At 50.3% G+C, this 14,157-nt stretch overlaps 1 protein-coding gene across 4 annotated transcripts in view; it reads right to left on the reverse strand.

The window, feature by feature from the left end:
* Ptpn3 (protein tyrosine phosphatase non-receptor type 3) overlaps nt 1-14,157 on the reverse strand; it is a 126,923-nt gene that overhangs the window by 94,490 nt on the left and 18,276 nt on the right. Inside the window, exon 1 of one of the 4 annotated variants that reach the window (XM_021159375.2) lies at nt 13,741-13,998. The exons of 2 other annotated variants lie outside the window; for them this stretch is intronic. The gene's annotated coding sequence lies outside the window, so the exon portion shown is untranslated. Of the gene's footprint in view, nt 1-13,428; nt 13,534-13,740; nt 13,999-14,157 lie in introns of those variants that run through there. One more of the 4 variants, XM_021159377.2, reaches the window with a different exon arrangement.

Here is a 14,157-nt window from a genome sequence, read left to right on the forward strand (position 1 = left end):
CCTGCCTCTGCCTCCCAAGTGCTGGGATTAAAGGCGTGCGCCACCACACCCGGCACTAGCCCCTGGTTTTAAGAACAAGTTCCTAATATTAAATTCGTATGAGCTTATGATTCTAAAACTCTTTCTCCTTTTCTATAGACCGCCATCGCTTGCTTGGAGGCACTGACATTCACGTCTCGATGGAACTCAATGTACTTCTGTTTTTCCTTTGTGGTTTAGGCTTTTGGCATCGAAAGCCAAGAACCCACTGCTAAATCCAAGGCAATGAAGACTGATCCCTATGGCTTTCTCTAAGAGGTTTTGTGGCTTTAGCTTTTATACTTAGCTCATCAACATATTTCCAGTTGATTTTTTTGGCTAGGGTATGAAGCAGAGTTAACACTCGGGCCTGTAAAAGATCAGCCCCCCCAATCAATAATTACCCAATCACTGTGGGTAAGCCTCTGTGAGCAGAAAAGCCATCTCAGGGCACGCATACCCGGACCATCCACCTTAAGCTCCCGACTGCTATAGGACCATCCGCAGCAGACAGATATTAAATCTATCAACTCAACAGAGTAAAGACTAAATGTGCGTCAACAAACCACTGTGTATACACACACCCAAAGGCTACCCTAAAATGACACGAAATCCCTAAGGAATGACAAGATGGAGTGTCCCAGCCCTGGGATGCTCAGCATATTCTTACCAGCTTCCTGTCTTGGGTCCTTGTCACATGGATGAGGAACTGAGATGGGACCTTCCCACAGCCTGGGCTTCAACACTCAAGGCCTTATCCAGGAGCAAGCGTAGTCTGGCTCCCGGTGTTCGCGGACATGACATACATATGCAAGAAAGATCCATATCATTGTTCTGACTGGCTTCAAAGGGCCAGAGATGGGGACCCCAGCTTCCTCATCTCCCTTAGCTATCCAAGGGCTTTGCATGCTATGGCTATGGCTACTTCTGTCCACCTTCACCATGTTCACCCTGCCTAGTTAGCCACAGCTCCCTTGACTGTCCCCAGCTTGTGCCAGGCTTATTCTACCTCCAGGGTTCGTACCTGCTGTCCCCTCTTCTGTGACATCCTGTAGATACTCATCTGGCTTTCTCCCTTCCCTCGTGTATCCACTCACATATTACCTACCTTACTAATATGGCCTTTCGCCTCATTCCTTATGCCCAGAATGTCACTTTACTTTTCTCCTTAGCATATGAGTAAGTGGATAAAAGACAGCACATGTACATGTGGATCTAGACAGTCCCTTATGTACAGGTGTGGCCACAGAGGCACCCACACTTACTTTTGGACCCGCAGGCTGTCTGGGACCCTTGAGTGATGTCAAGGACAAGGAGAGCAGGGACATCACCTGTCATCCGACACTCCTACATCTGTCAGTCAAGCTCAATGTGTGGGTGGCAACTGACTTAGCCACAGGAGATGGAATCTCTACCCGTAATAGATGCTTGTGAGACGCACATGGGGATGAGTAAGAGGCCGTCTCACCCACACGGGGCTTGTGCTCACACTGTGAAGAGGGCTGTTAGCCTTAACACATTCCAGTGGAGCCAGAAGGTGGTTATGGCCAATGGTCCCCAGGGAGCTACTACCAGGAAACATTCAGACACAGGAAAAAGGTTGTAGCTGCAAAGTTCTTCCTCCTGGTGGCTGCTAGCACATTGAAAATTAAAAAAAAAAAAAAAAAGGCTGGGCGTGGTGGCACACGCCTTTAATCCCAGCACTTGGGAAGCAGAGGCAGGTGGATTTCTGAGTTTGAGGCCAGCCTGGTCTACAGAATGAGTTCCAGGACAGCCAGGGCTACACAGAGAAACCCTGTCTCGAAAAACAAAAACAAAAACAAAAAAAAAACCCAAAACCCAAAAAGATAAAAAATGAAAAGTCCAACTGCCAACTTTTGGGGACCACTTAAGTGTGGTACAGGATAGTCACCAGACAGCCATGAAAATGTTGCCACTGCACAAACCAGGCGTGAAGGTGGCTACGAGATGGCCACGGCACATGCCGGTATGGTACTCCAAGCATCTGGGAAACAGAGGGTCACAAAGTTCAGGGCTTCCAGGTCACCTTCAGCAACACAACTGAATCTTGGTTTATCCTGGGCTACATGAGACCCTGTCTCAAAAAGACAGGCCAAAACAGGAAGAGAAATGTTATAATAATGAAAAACAATGTATTAGGTTTTTGAAAGCCACACCTGTGGTGCGATTTTTCTATAAGCTACAATGAACTTAAAGAAAACAAAGCAGAGAGGTCTTTTGAAAGAAATGTAGTCTCCTGAGGCTTTGCGGTGCCCCAGGATTAAGTCCTTAATCCTCCCCCCCCACCCCCATGACACCTCCTACCTTCCTTCCATTTTGCAACCTGCCTGCCTAATTTCCTCTTCGAGGGGTGGCTCTGGCCCTAGGTCCCACCCCTACAAGCTCCCAGGGCCTGCAGAGTTCTGCCTGTTCCAGACCTCCTGCATACACTCTCATCCAAGCTGGCTGCACTGCAGCCCCTCTCCCCACACACTGGGCCCCAAGGACAAAACTGAAGAAGCGGGTGCTTCTACCCAGAGGGGCGCCTTTCACACCTTCCATAGACTGAGGCCTATGGCTAGGAAAATAAAGTCTTTCAAACTTTTCTCTTAGTATCTCTCGTGGTAAGGAACCTGCCTTCCTGACCACAGCCCGTTTAAGATCAGCTTTATGTAAGATGGAAAGATGAAGATTAAGGATGCTTGCAAGGGCTGAAGAAATGGCTGAGGTTACAGCGTCTGACTTACAAATATGAGGACTGGAGCTTGGGTCCCTAAACCCACATAAAGAGCTTGGCAGGTATAATGACCACTTGAAACCCTAGCACTCAGGAAGCAGAGACAGGCATCCTCTGCCGATCTTCAGGCATCATCTTCTACTGCCGCCATAAAATACAACCAGGGCCACTTATGAAAGAAAGCACTCAAGGCTGGGTGGGTGATGGTGGTGCACACCTTTGATCCCAGCACTGGGGAGGCAGAGACAGGTGAATCTCTGAGTTCAAAGCCAGCCTGGTCTACTGAGTGAGTTCCAGGACAGCCAGGGCTACACAGAGACATTCTGTCTTAAAGAACAAAAAAATAAATAAATAAATAAAATAATAATAAAAAAATAAACAACAAAACCCATTCAATTTAGCTATAAATTCAGAGGGCTAACATCTATTAATATAGGAACGAAGTTAACAGTTGAGAGAGAGCTCACATCTTAATCCACCACCACCAGGCAGAGAGAGCTCTGGAAATCTTAGGAGTCTTTCTGGAGCCTGGAAGCCAGCCCCAGCGACACACCTCTACTACAAGGGCACACTTCTTAATCCTTCCCAAACAGGTCTACCGACTGGGAACCAGGCATTCAAGTATATGAGCCCACAAAGGCCATTCTTATTGAGACCTTTCACTCATTATAGGAAAGACAAACATAACGAGAAACATCACAAACCTGAACTGGAATTAAATGGCAAACCTGTCCTGGGAAGTGAAAACCGCTTTCCAAGTTTCTGTTGACTGCCCCTCCAGGGCCGTCTGTGGTAGAGAGAAGTTGGACAAAGACTTTGCAGGAAGTGGGTGGGGCCTCTCCTCCTTTAGGCGGTGATTGGTTAGAAAAGGCCTAAGGCCACATAGAAACATTCTTTTTCTCAGACTGGAGGAAAGTAAGGAGTGAAGGGCCGGAAGAGAAGCAGGGAAGCTGAGGTGGCGCCTTCAAATGCCTCCCGGCATGACAGAGTGACAGACAGAAGGGGTAGGGCTGACCTGGAGAAGGGAGAGAGTCCGGGACAGAATGAACGCAGAGGTCAAAGCTAGGGTGCGAACCAATCGGAGCAAAGGACTTGACGGGCGACCCAAACGGAGCAAGGAAGGACCACATGGGAGAGTCAGTAGACTGAGCTGTCCTCGTCAACTATCTCTTACCCTAGCATAGGTCTGCAAAGGGAGGGTCTCTGAAATCAGTGGCTTCCATAAAGTCAGCCGGAATGACAACGCACTGGCCCACCAAGGGTCTGAGTCAGACCAGCAGCGCTCAGAGAATGTGGCCGGGCAGCCCGAGTCTTATCAAGTCCTGCAGGGGATTCTGATGTTCTGAATTTGAGAAACACAACCACGGACTAAGGAACGTTTGTATGGCCTTTAAAAATATATATGAAGTTGGGCGTGGTGTCACACGCCTTTAATCCCAGCACTCGGGAGGCAGAGGCAGGCGGATTTCTGAGTTCGAGGCCAGCCTGGTCTACAAAGTGAGTTCCAGGACAGCCAGGGCTATACCGAGAAACCCTGTCTCGAAAAACTAAATATATATATATATATATATATATATATATATATAAACATATAAATATATATATATAAACATATATATATATATGGGGGGAATAATAATCCCTTCTGTATAAAAGAATAGGAAAACTACTCTAAAGACAATATACTTATTTGTGTAGTAAGAGAAATGCCAAAGGGTATTAACAAATAATAAAAATATACAGCCAGTCTGACAAACTCAGTCGGAGTGGACCTAAAAAGTACACCCCCGGGGGGTATAGGGGGCTTTGGGGATAGCATTTGAAATGTAAATGAAGAAAATATCAAATAATAAGGAAAAAAAAGTACACCCAAGACCTGGGGGCTGGGCATGCCCCTGAGATGCAAGTTCCAGCTGTTGCCCTGTGCCCCAGTGCCTTGTTAGGACTTCCATCTAATGAAAGGGGAGTGGATGAAGGTTGCTTTGAGGTCCCTGAAGTTTTGACACTGTGACATTTTGTCCTATAAAAAGGAGACTCAAAGCAAAATGCTTTTGCCTCTCTAAGCTTCTTTGTTTGTTTTAGAAGTCTTGTGTTGGTTGACATTTCTGTAGTATTCAAGCTTTGAACCCACAGCCTTGCAAGTGATCCACATTCTGCCACTGAGCCACAGACCCAGGGCTCTTTCCTTTTGAGACAAGGCCTCAGCAACTTTCCCAGGCTAACCTCTAAGTTGCTCTGTGGCCCGGGCAGGACTTGAATTTATGATCTCCTGCCACAGCCTCAAGAATAGCTGGGATTATGTACCTGTGACACCAGGCTTGGCTGGGAAGTGTTTTTTGTCTATTTGTTTGTTTTGGTTTTTTGTTTTTGACAGGGTGGCCCTGGCTGCCCAAGAACTCACTCTGTAGACCAGGCTAGACTCGAACTTACAGAGATCCATCTGCCTCTGCCTCCAAGTTCTGGGTTTAAAGGCCTGTGCCACCACTGCCTGGCAGAAAGTTTGTTGTTGGGATTTTAAAAAAATATTTATTTATTTACTTACTTACTTATTATATGTAAGTACACTATAGCTGTCTTCAGACACTCCAGAAGAGAGCATCAGATTTTGTTATGGATGGTTGTGAGCCACCATGTGGTTGCTGGGATTTGAACTCAGGACCTTTGGAAGAACGGTCGGTGCTCTTAACTGCTGAGCCATCTCACCAGCCCAGAAAGTTTGTTCTTAAACAGCAAAATCTAACAGTAACCTAGAAAGCCTTGGTGACACTCAGCAATCTAGTGCCCTGTGTTCTGAGAACTGGGACACTGCATCATCTGGTTCTCTAACAGGTAGGTGCCCGTCTGTAAAACCACCCCACTGAGCAGGGCCTGCTGGCATATACTTTTAATCCGAGCTAGGAAGGCTAGACTGCTGTAAGGGCAGCTTGTGAGTTCCAGGGCAGCCAGGCAATGTAGGAAGGCACCTCAAACGGTCACAAATCTGTGCTTCCCTGGATGATGTTCTGAAGCCCACCTGGCCAGCTTCCCAGAAAACAGCTGCTTAACTTCACATTCCCATCCTACAGTTCTCTGGAGCCCGGGAATTCCGGTTGATGTTTCCGGGGGGGGGGAGGGAGCAAGGGGCCCCACCACATGTATACAGGGACCTGCCCCAACCCAGTGCACACTTGACCCCCCAGGAATCTAGGCTTCCTGATGAGTGGCCTGGAGTGACATTGTCACTAGGATCTTTCCAGGATGGCTTCCTGCCTGGTTTCTCTGCATCCAAGCCTGTCTGTACCTACTGAGCATCAAATACCCAGTCCCTTGTGACAAGGTTCCCAATGCCACCTGCCTGCATGCCTCTGCCAATGGGTCTGATTACAGACCTGAACTGGGAGTGGTTGGGGGGTCTGATCTAGGAAGACCGTGGTCTCTTACTCTACCAGGTCCTCTGAATCTACATCTGCCCTCTGAATCCCTGGGGAGTTCCCTTGGAGTAGGCATCAGGGGACAGCAGGCTTGGCTTGGCACGATTCTCCCTGAGGCCTTCTATCATAAACCTGCCCTGCTCCTCCATCTAACCTGAGCCTGCAGTGAAGTTAGAGCAAAGTAGGGTAAGGGCTTTAAAGAGGCCATGCATGACAGGAACCGTCTGAGCGGGTAGGACAGAGGCACAGAGGGGTAGGACCATGGCAGGGAACACATAGGGCCCCTGGGCTATGCCAAGGGCATCAATGGGGTTTGTCTTTACCCAGATGGAGGATTTCTAGTGCCAGGAGGTTTGCTAGGCTGGTCTGATCTCAACCCCAAAGTCTTACTTGGGTAAAATGAACACATATACTTACATACCTAGAGTAGCTCCAGGGAAGGTCGGCCAATCAGATGCATTTACTAAGATCATGCCCGTTCACTCTCAAAATGTTTTGTTTTTTTGTTTTTGTTTTTGACGATATGCTTGAGTCAAAGGTGCACTTGGAGGAGGCAATTTGTGGGCAGGGGAACCTGCACAGAGAATGTCCTTCCTCTCACCAAGTATTCCACTGGTCTTTCTAATACACCCATTAACCCAGCACTGAGGTCCCTTGTATATCTGTGCCAACAGTCGGCTCGGCATCCCACCCTTTTCAGGGGTAAGGCTATGATTAAAAATAGAATTCAAACCTATTTATAGAGAGATTGCAACAAATAACACCAGCATCCCTCACAGCAAGACAGGGGCTGGGGATACAGAAAGCCAGGAAACTTGCTTCGCTTTCCACCACTGCATAACTCCGCTCACTCACCGCGTATTTACCGAGCACCATAGACTGTCCAGGCTGTGCCTGGCTCTAGGCATACAACGAGAAAGGCCTAAGTGGAAGGACCTGTGACAAAATGACCAACCCGTGTAGAGCAAAAAAAAAAAAAAAAAAGCCAAGGTCACAGGCAAGCTGGAGAGCTGTTCTGTTTTAGAGCATTCTAACAGAGACATAAAAACTGGAGCCCACCACACTCAAGCAGAGATGTTTTTGGGGTCCGCCAAGGACAAAAGTGGCATGAGCTAAGGTGTACAGATTAGGCAATAGTGCCGTAACTATTCATTTCAAGAATCTAAAAGTTATAGGGGTGGAGAAGAGGGATAGGGACGAGGCTCCCTTGGCAGAATACTTCTCTAGCAAGCACAAAGCTCCGGGTTCTAACTGCACAAAAACCCAATGTGGTGGCTCACACCTGTTAATCCTCAACTGCACATAAAGACTGAGGTTAGCTGACCTCCGTAAGACCCTATCTCAGAATGAAAGAAGTGGTGTTTGAACAAGATAATTATTTTTTTCTCATATGAAAATCTTTCTCTACACACATGAACCAGCACACACACACACACACACATCTGAAACAATGAAAGCAGAAGAAGGAAGACAGCAGCAGGAGAGCAGAAGAGGGGGGTGGGGGTGGGGAAGAGGGTTAATCAACTTGAACAAGGTGCAACTGTACGGAGAGGTTATAAACCTATTGTCTAGGCACTCTAACTAAAAAGTAAAATAAATTGTGTACTATAGTGATGTCCAAGGGTGTGACTGCTTTCAGCAAGTATCAGGGGGAAGAGCCCACCAATGATCCTCAGATGGTCCGAGGAAAAACACTATGCACTGGGTTATGATAAATAGGATAAAATGGCCCCGAGGGCTGGGGATGTTCCTCGTGGTGTTCTCGAAACTTTTCTTTTCTTTTTTTTTTTTAAAGATTTATTTATTTATTATATGTAAGTACACTGTAGCTGTCTTCAGACAGTCCAGGCGCCAGATCTCGTTTCGGATGGTTGTGAGCCACCATGTGGTTGCTGGGAGTTGAACTCTGGACCTTCGGAAGAGCAGTCGGGTGCTCTTACCCACTGAGCCATCTCACCAGCCCCCTCGAAACTTTTCTTTAGGTCTGACTAGGTCAGAAGAAAGTTAAAAACAAAGCTTAAAGAAAGGGCGGGAGGGAAGGATGGCAAGAAGAGGGGCTGAGATCTACTCTGTCTTTGTAGCAGGGCTCCCAGGGCAGACACGGAGACAGGTACTAATACAAACCAAGGCTAATAACCATAAAGTTGCCACTGTGAACAGGGCTACCAAGGCAAGGTTGTGATAGCCTGAACATTCCAAGCCACACTGAGCTGACCTGGGTGGAAGGAAGCCATTTGCAAACCCAGTCAGCCCCAGGCTGCAGGACTATGAGGCAGGGCTGGAAGCTCAGGGCCAGAGTAGGTGGATCAGGGCCAAGGGAAGAGCTGAGCTTGGATCAGTCCTTACCCAAGAAGCGATAGACTGGATGGGTGACAGGACATGTGGAGGCCACTGTGGTGGTGGTGGTGGTGACAGCTGCCTCTTGGAGAAGCACCATCTGTGTGTTTCTCCTGCCCCCTGACACCATAATGATCTACAAACCACATGTGTGCATTTGCCAACCAGAGGCAGGGAGGGGATGTGGTGGGTCTGAAGGGGTCAAACCATGTGCCGAGTGGGCAGGGCCGGCTGCCAGGGAGCTGTTGCCTCTCAGGCCCTGCCCTCAAAGCTGACTCATCCAAGGGAGGTGGGTACAGAGGCCAGGACTCCACCCCACACCCACGCCTGTCTCCACTCATAAACACAACACCCAGCCAGCAAGGCCCTCCAGCCTGAATCCTGCTTTTCTTCAGTCCAGAGGAAGAGCACTCACAGCCTTCACTTGGGAGAAGGCCTCCCTCCACGGGGAAGCTACTCGGCAGTGACTCCGGGACTCCCATACCCAAGGGAGGGGGACTTTCATGTCCCAGATCATTAGCTCCCTTAAGAAAGCCTGTTTAAGGGACATAAGTTCTATGATAGTCTTCACTTTACAGGCAAAGAATCAGTTTAGGGACAGATGCAGGTTCCAGTCCTCAGCACGCTGCAGGGCCTTTTGGGAAGTCACTCCCATCTCTCAGCCTTGTTTGTTCAATGCGTCTGTGAAATGGACTCGGTTCGAGGAGTTGCTACACCTTAGAGTCAGAGAGGGGCGCCGTACCAGAGACTCAGCACTGAAAGTCCATGGCTGCAGTCATGTTTGTTCAAGCATGTGCAAACTGACAGTTTATCAGGGGCTTGCGGTTTCCAGAACTATCCCAGTTCCACAGCCTGCCTGTATTCTAACTTTGCACATAAACCATCGAACTGCCTCAGAAACTCCACTCTCTCGTTACCCAAACACCTTCCGGGCTTCCTCTTAAAGAGAGCGCCTGCCAACCTTCGTTTTCACCAGACGGACGGACAGGGCCCAGCCTTATTTCAGGAAAAATGTTGTCAGCTGAGCCCCACAGCACCAGGGAGAAAAAGCCACCAGGTTTTCCTGTGATCTTCCATTTGGTAGCTGCCCAGGCCTAATGCAACTAGAGAGTAACCCCCATTACTCTGGATGCCAACCACCTTGGAGGCATAATGCAAGTGCTAAGCCGTACCCTTCCCTGTGTGTTTCCTGACAGCCATCCTTGCTGCTTAATAAGGACCTTCAACCTGACAGTACCTAGAATCACACAGGAGGCAAGCCTGACCACCAGGCATTTTCTAGATAGGTTAAATTAAGGTGGGAAGACCATTTACAATGTGAGTGGTACCATCCCCTGATCCCGGGCCCCAGACTACATAAAAGGGAGAAAGTAAGCAGTCGCCTCTCCCTGCTTCCTGACTGTGTATCCAACCTGACCAAATAACTGAAGCCCTTGCAGCGAAGACTTTCCTGTCACAGTAAACTCTACCATGGGAGCCAAAATAAACCCGCCCTCCTTAAGCTGTCTGTCAGGTATTTGGTCACAGCAATGAGAAAAGAAACACACTATAGCTGTCATCACTTGCATCCAACTTGATCCTCCTTCACATCACTCAGGAGAGATAGATGGGTGGATGGATAGATGCACATACGAATGTGCACATGGTCTTCCCAGCCCCACTGTGCACTCGTTCACAGCCCAGCTCATCTTCTAGCTCTGCAGCATCTTCTAGTCTCTAGGCCCGACACATATTAGAGACTTCACAGAAAAACCTGCATTTGCTATTGGATCTGCACTTAGGAGGGCCTTGGGATAGCCAGGTAACTTGGAGGTAGAGGTGGTTTCAGGTGCAGAAACTCTAGAAATAAATGTGAGGCTTCTGGATTTCAGCTGGGGGGTGGGGGGTGGGGGGTGGGGGAACTACAAAGAGATTCATGGAGTCTCCTCTGCCAAAAAGTTAGGAGACCTCTGTGAGATCAGAGCCTGAGGTCACTGGGCCCGGACAAAAGCGATGTGGACATGACCCAGTCCTCTCTCATCTGCAAAATGAGGGAAAGGTCCCAGAGGATTGGCCCACACACCCACTAGCTGAGCCAGGCTAGGGTACCACCAGCACTCCAGCCCTGGCAGAGCCTGAGGAGAGAAAAGGGGGCAGGCTTTGCTTTCCAGGAATTGACTGATGTAGGAGGGTGAGCCCTGTAATTATGGTCGAGAGGGGGGACCACAAATCACCGATCCCTTCCCAACATGCCAGTCCCTGGGAACTGAAAGGGAAGAGTGTATGCCACGTCTTTGGGCTCCTCCAGCAAGTTAGACCCATCTTAGACAACAGTGCCTCTTGCACCCACAGACCTACCTGTATGTAGCTTAGACGGCCACAATGAGTCCTCTTACTTCTGTTCTCACTGCCTTTGCCAGCTCACATATGTGTGGTGTGTGTTGGAGGGGAGGGCACAACACTGTAATTAAACTTCCAGGTCACAGCCAACAAAAACTGAGAGCAATTACCATCCCAAGACTGAGACCAACGGCCAACCTACAACCTCGATTTCTTTCTGGGATAAGATCTGTCTCTGACCTTGTCTTGCTCGAGACCTCAACAAACATATTAAAAGCTACCACACCTTTGCTATGAGATCAGGTAAAATGAGGGCTTCAAGCTGAGATCTTGGTTAGCTGGGAGACCAGAGTCACACTAAGGCCCATTACAGATCTGACCTGAGCTGGATGGAAGATACCCTGGATTCCAGGTTGGGGGGGTGGGGGGGTGTCCCTTGGCTTATTCACCATGTTTGCCTACCCACAGCCCTGCATCTGCAAACAGAAACATCTGCTAACAGACATGCCTCAGCTCTTCTAAATGTCCTCAGTAACCTCCCGTCTGCCACTCAGGTCTAATTTGCATACACTAGTCTGTGGATGAGACAAACCACCAGGGACCACACAGATCAATATAGAGTAATAGGCATGTTTTATTCTAGTCTAATTCTCGGCAGACTGGTATTCCATTAACTGTGTGCTGGGATTTATGGGAGCGCTCATATACTAGAATATTTAACTAGAATGGCCTACTCTCAGTCAGAAAATAGCTTACCATTGTTAATTTTCAACTAGTCAATCTCAGGAAGGCTTCCGTCTTCCAATACACTCTAGATCTTGATTTAATCATCGGGAAGGCATCTGTGTAAGACACACATGGCGGTCTTATCCAGAAGGAAAAGCTCTGCCCCCAGAACCAGAAGCATGGACTCCTCCATCCCAGTCATACCCAGGACGGTACAGTTGCCTGCTCAGAGCCTCAGTGTCTTCCTCTATAAAATGGGAATCGTGACACCAGTCTCAGAGGGAGACCTGTAAAACTGAAATGAGAGAGTCCACCTACCCAGCACAGCTCTGCAAGGTGACTGCAAAGGTTCGATATTATCATTGAAAAAAGAAAACAAAATTCCAGATGAAATCCTCATTTAGCCTAGGTTACACAGAAAGCGGAGGTTATCTCACTCAGTTAATTCTACTAAAAGGGGAAAGAGGGACGACTGGGGTGGGGTGGGGGAGGTGGGGCACTTCAATCCAGACACTATATAGAGGCATTCCTGGTAGTCACAGTCGGAAGCAGGCTGCTACTGGAATCTACTGAGCAGAGGCGTTTGGGCACTCTGTGACTCACAAGGAGCACCCACCACAAAGAACGATCAAACCCGCTGTGAGAAGCTAACAGACCCCAGTCCAAAAACAGAAGGTTAAGCATGAGTGCTTTGCAGAATATGCATCATTTTCCCAACCAGAATTTCCAATTCATCCGCTTCGACATTTGCAAGATGGATCATCTTGCAAAAATAGTTCTCTCTGTGAGGCCCGAGTGTCAACTTCTGGAGTTTCAGAACTCACAGAGACTGCCATTAAACAAGAGGCTCTCAGCTCACCACCGCTCTGTGGAGTTCCTTTTTTCAAAGCCTCAGCAGACGTTCTCCTGGGCACAAACACAGACCCAGAAAATGACTGCCTAATTCTACCTTCCTGACAAAATGGGAGCCATGAGGGTCTCTAACTGAATTAAAATCACATCACGCCAACTGCTCGCTTGCTTTATGCCGGGCACGGAGCCAAACACCTCCACACCATTTATCCTACTTAATCCACCACCAACCAGGCGAGGTGGGCATTATTGCTGCCTGCGTGCAGTGGAGGAAATGGAGGATCAGAGAGGTTAAACGACTCGTCCAAGGTCACCAGCTGGCCAAGGGGAAGAGCCCAACTTGAACCTAGGTCTCGCGTTTCCCAACCACAAGTTCCCTGTACCTTCACGGAACACCCAGGTGTCAAGTTATCTTAACTTCTCATGAATTTTTTAAAGGCAACCCTCAAGTTCGTAATAAGTTTAGGAGGCAGCAACCGGGGGCGGGGGTTTCCGGGCGCGCTCTCTCCCTGCACAACGCAGCAGTGTCACCGCAAGTTAACAGAAACGCCACCCCGGTCGCCCGCGGAACGGGGCGGATTGGTTTGGCACTGGAGTTCGTGCCAGGCCCAGGAAATGCCATCTTTGCAATCTGAAGGGGAATTCGCCCCGGGTGGCTGAGCTTCGGGGACCGCGGAGAGCTAGATCCCCGCAGCGGTGCGCCCCCTCTGCCGGGCTGCGGATACCTCGGCGCCAAGCCCAGGGCTCGGCCAGACTGGAGCGCACGCCCACGCCCGCGCCGCTGCGTCCAGAACGCCCAGCCTTTTGCCGCCCACGCCCGCGCCCCGCCCCAGCCCCGCCAGGTGATCTGGGCCTGCGCCCCCCGGATGCCCGACGTGGCGCGGAGACCTGGGGCTACCAGCTCTCCCGCTAGTCCTCCCGCGTGTCCGCCGAACCCCGGACCGGGTGGGGGTTGGGTAAGCCCCGCGTGTCCGCGATCGCAGCAGCCCGCGCTCCGACCCTCCCCGCAGAGGACCCAGTCTCCCATACCTGCAGCATCCGGGGGCGCGGGGCGCCCAGGTAGGTCGCGCGGGCGGGCGGCACTGAAGCTCGCTCGCGCCGCGACCTGGCCGCCGTCTGAGCATGCCCAGTGCAGCCCGCGGGCGGCTCCCGCCGGCCGGGCTGTAGCCGCGACGGGCCCGCGCGCGGGGCGGGTGACCCGGGACAGGGGCGGGCCCGGGGCAAACCCGTGGGACGCTGCCACTGGCCTCCGCGGACCATCTGCCAAACTCCCGCAGACCTCCAGGTCCCCTGGCTCACGCACGCAGCCATTCGTGCCTTTAGCATTTATTGAACACCTACTGTGTGCCTGGCTTTCCCGGATTGCATGCCTAGGAATGGCAAGGGCTTGGCGCTCAACGAATCTGAAATGACAGCGAGCCTTGCACGGTGGCTTCGTGGCTGAGTTGGGGGTCGCGCTGACTCCAGCGGCTCCGTGGCTGAGTTGGGGGTCGCAGGGCTCCTTTGCTGGTCCTAGGACACCAGGCAGGTTAGCCCTTCCCAAAGCCTGTAGGGCCCCTAGTGGCGGGCGTTCCAGCCGGCCTCTTCCGCCTCCTCCCACACCTGCCTTCCTGCGCTCCGACTGCACCTTCCTCCCCATCATACCCTCTGAACTTGACCCGCCTGGAGACCTTTACACTGCCTTTCCCTCGGGGTAGGACGTCTTTTGCCCTGCTTTGCTGGTGTTTCGAGCCCTCTCACCATTCAGGTGCCTCTCGT

Source organism: Mus caroli, chromosome 4, assembly GCF_900094665.2.
Source record: "Mus caroli chromosome 4, CAROLI_EIJ_v1.1, whole genome shotgun sequence".
In the NCBI taxonomy this organism is placed as follows: domain Eukaryota; kingdom Metazoa; phylum Chordata; class Mammalia; order Rodentia; family Muridae; genus Mus; species Mus caroli.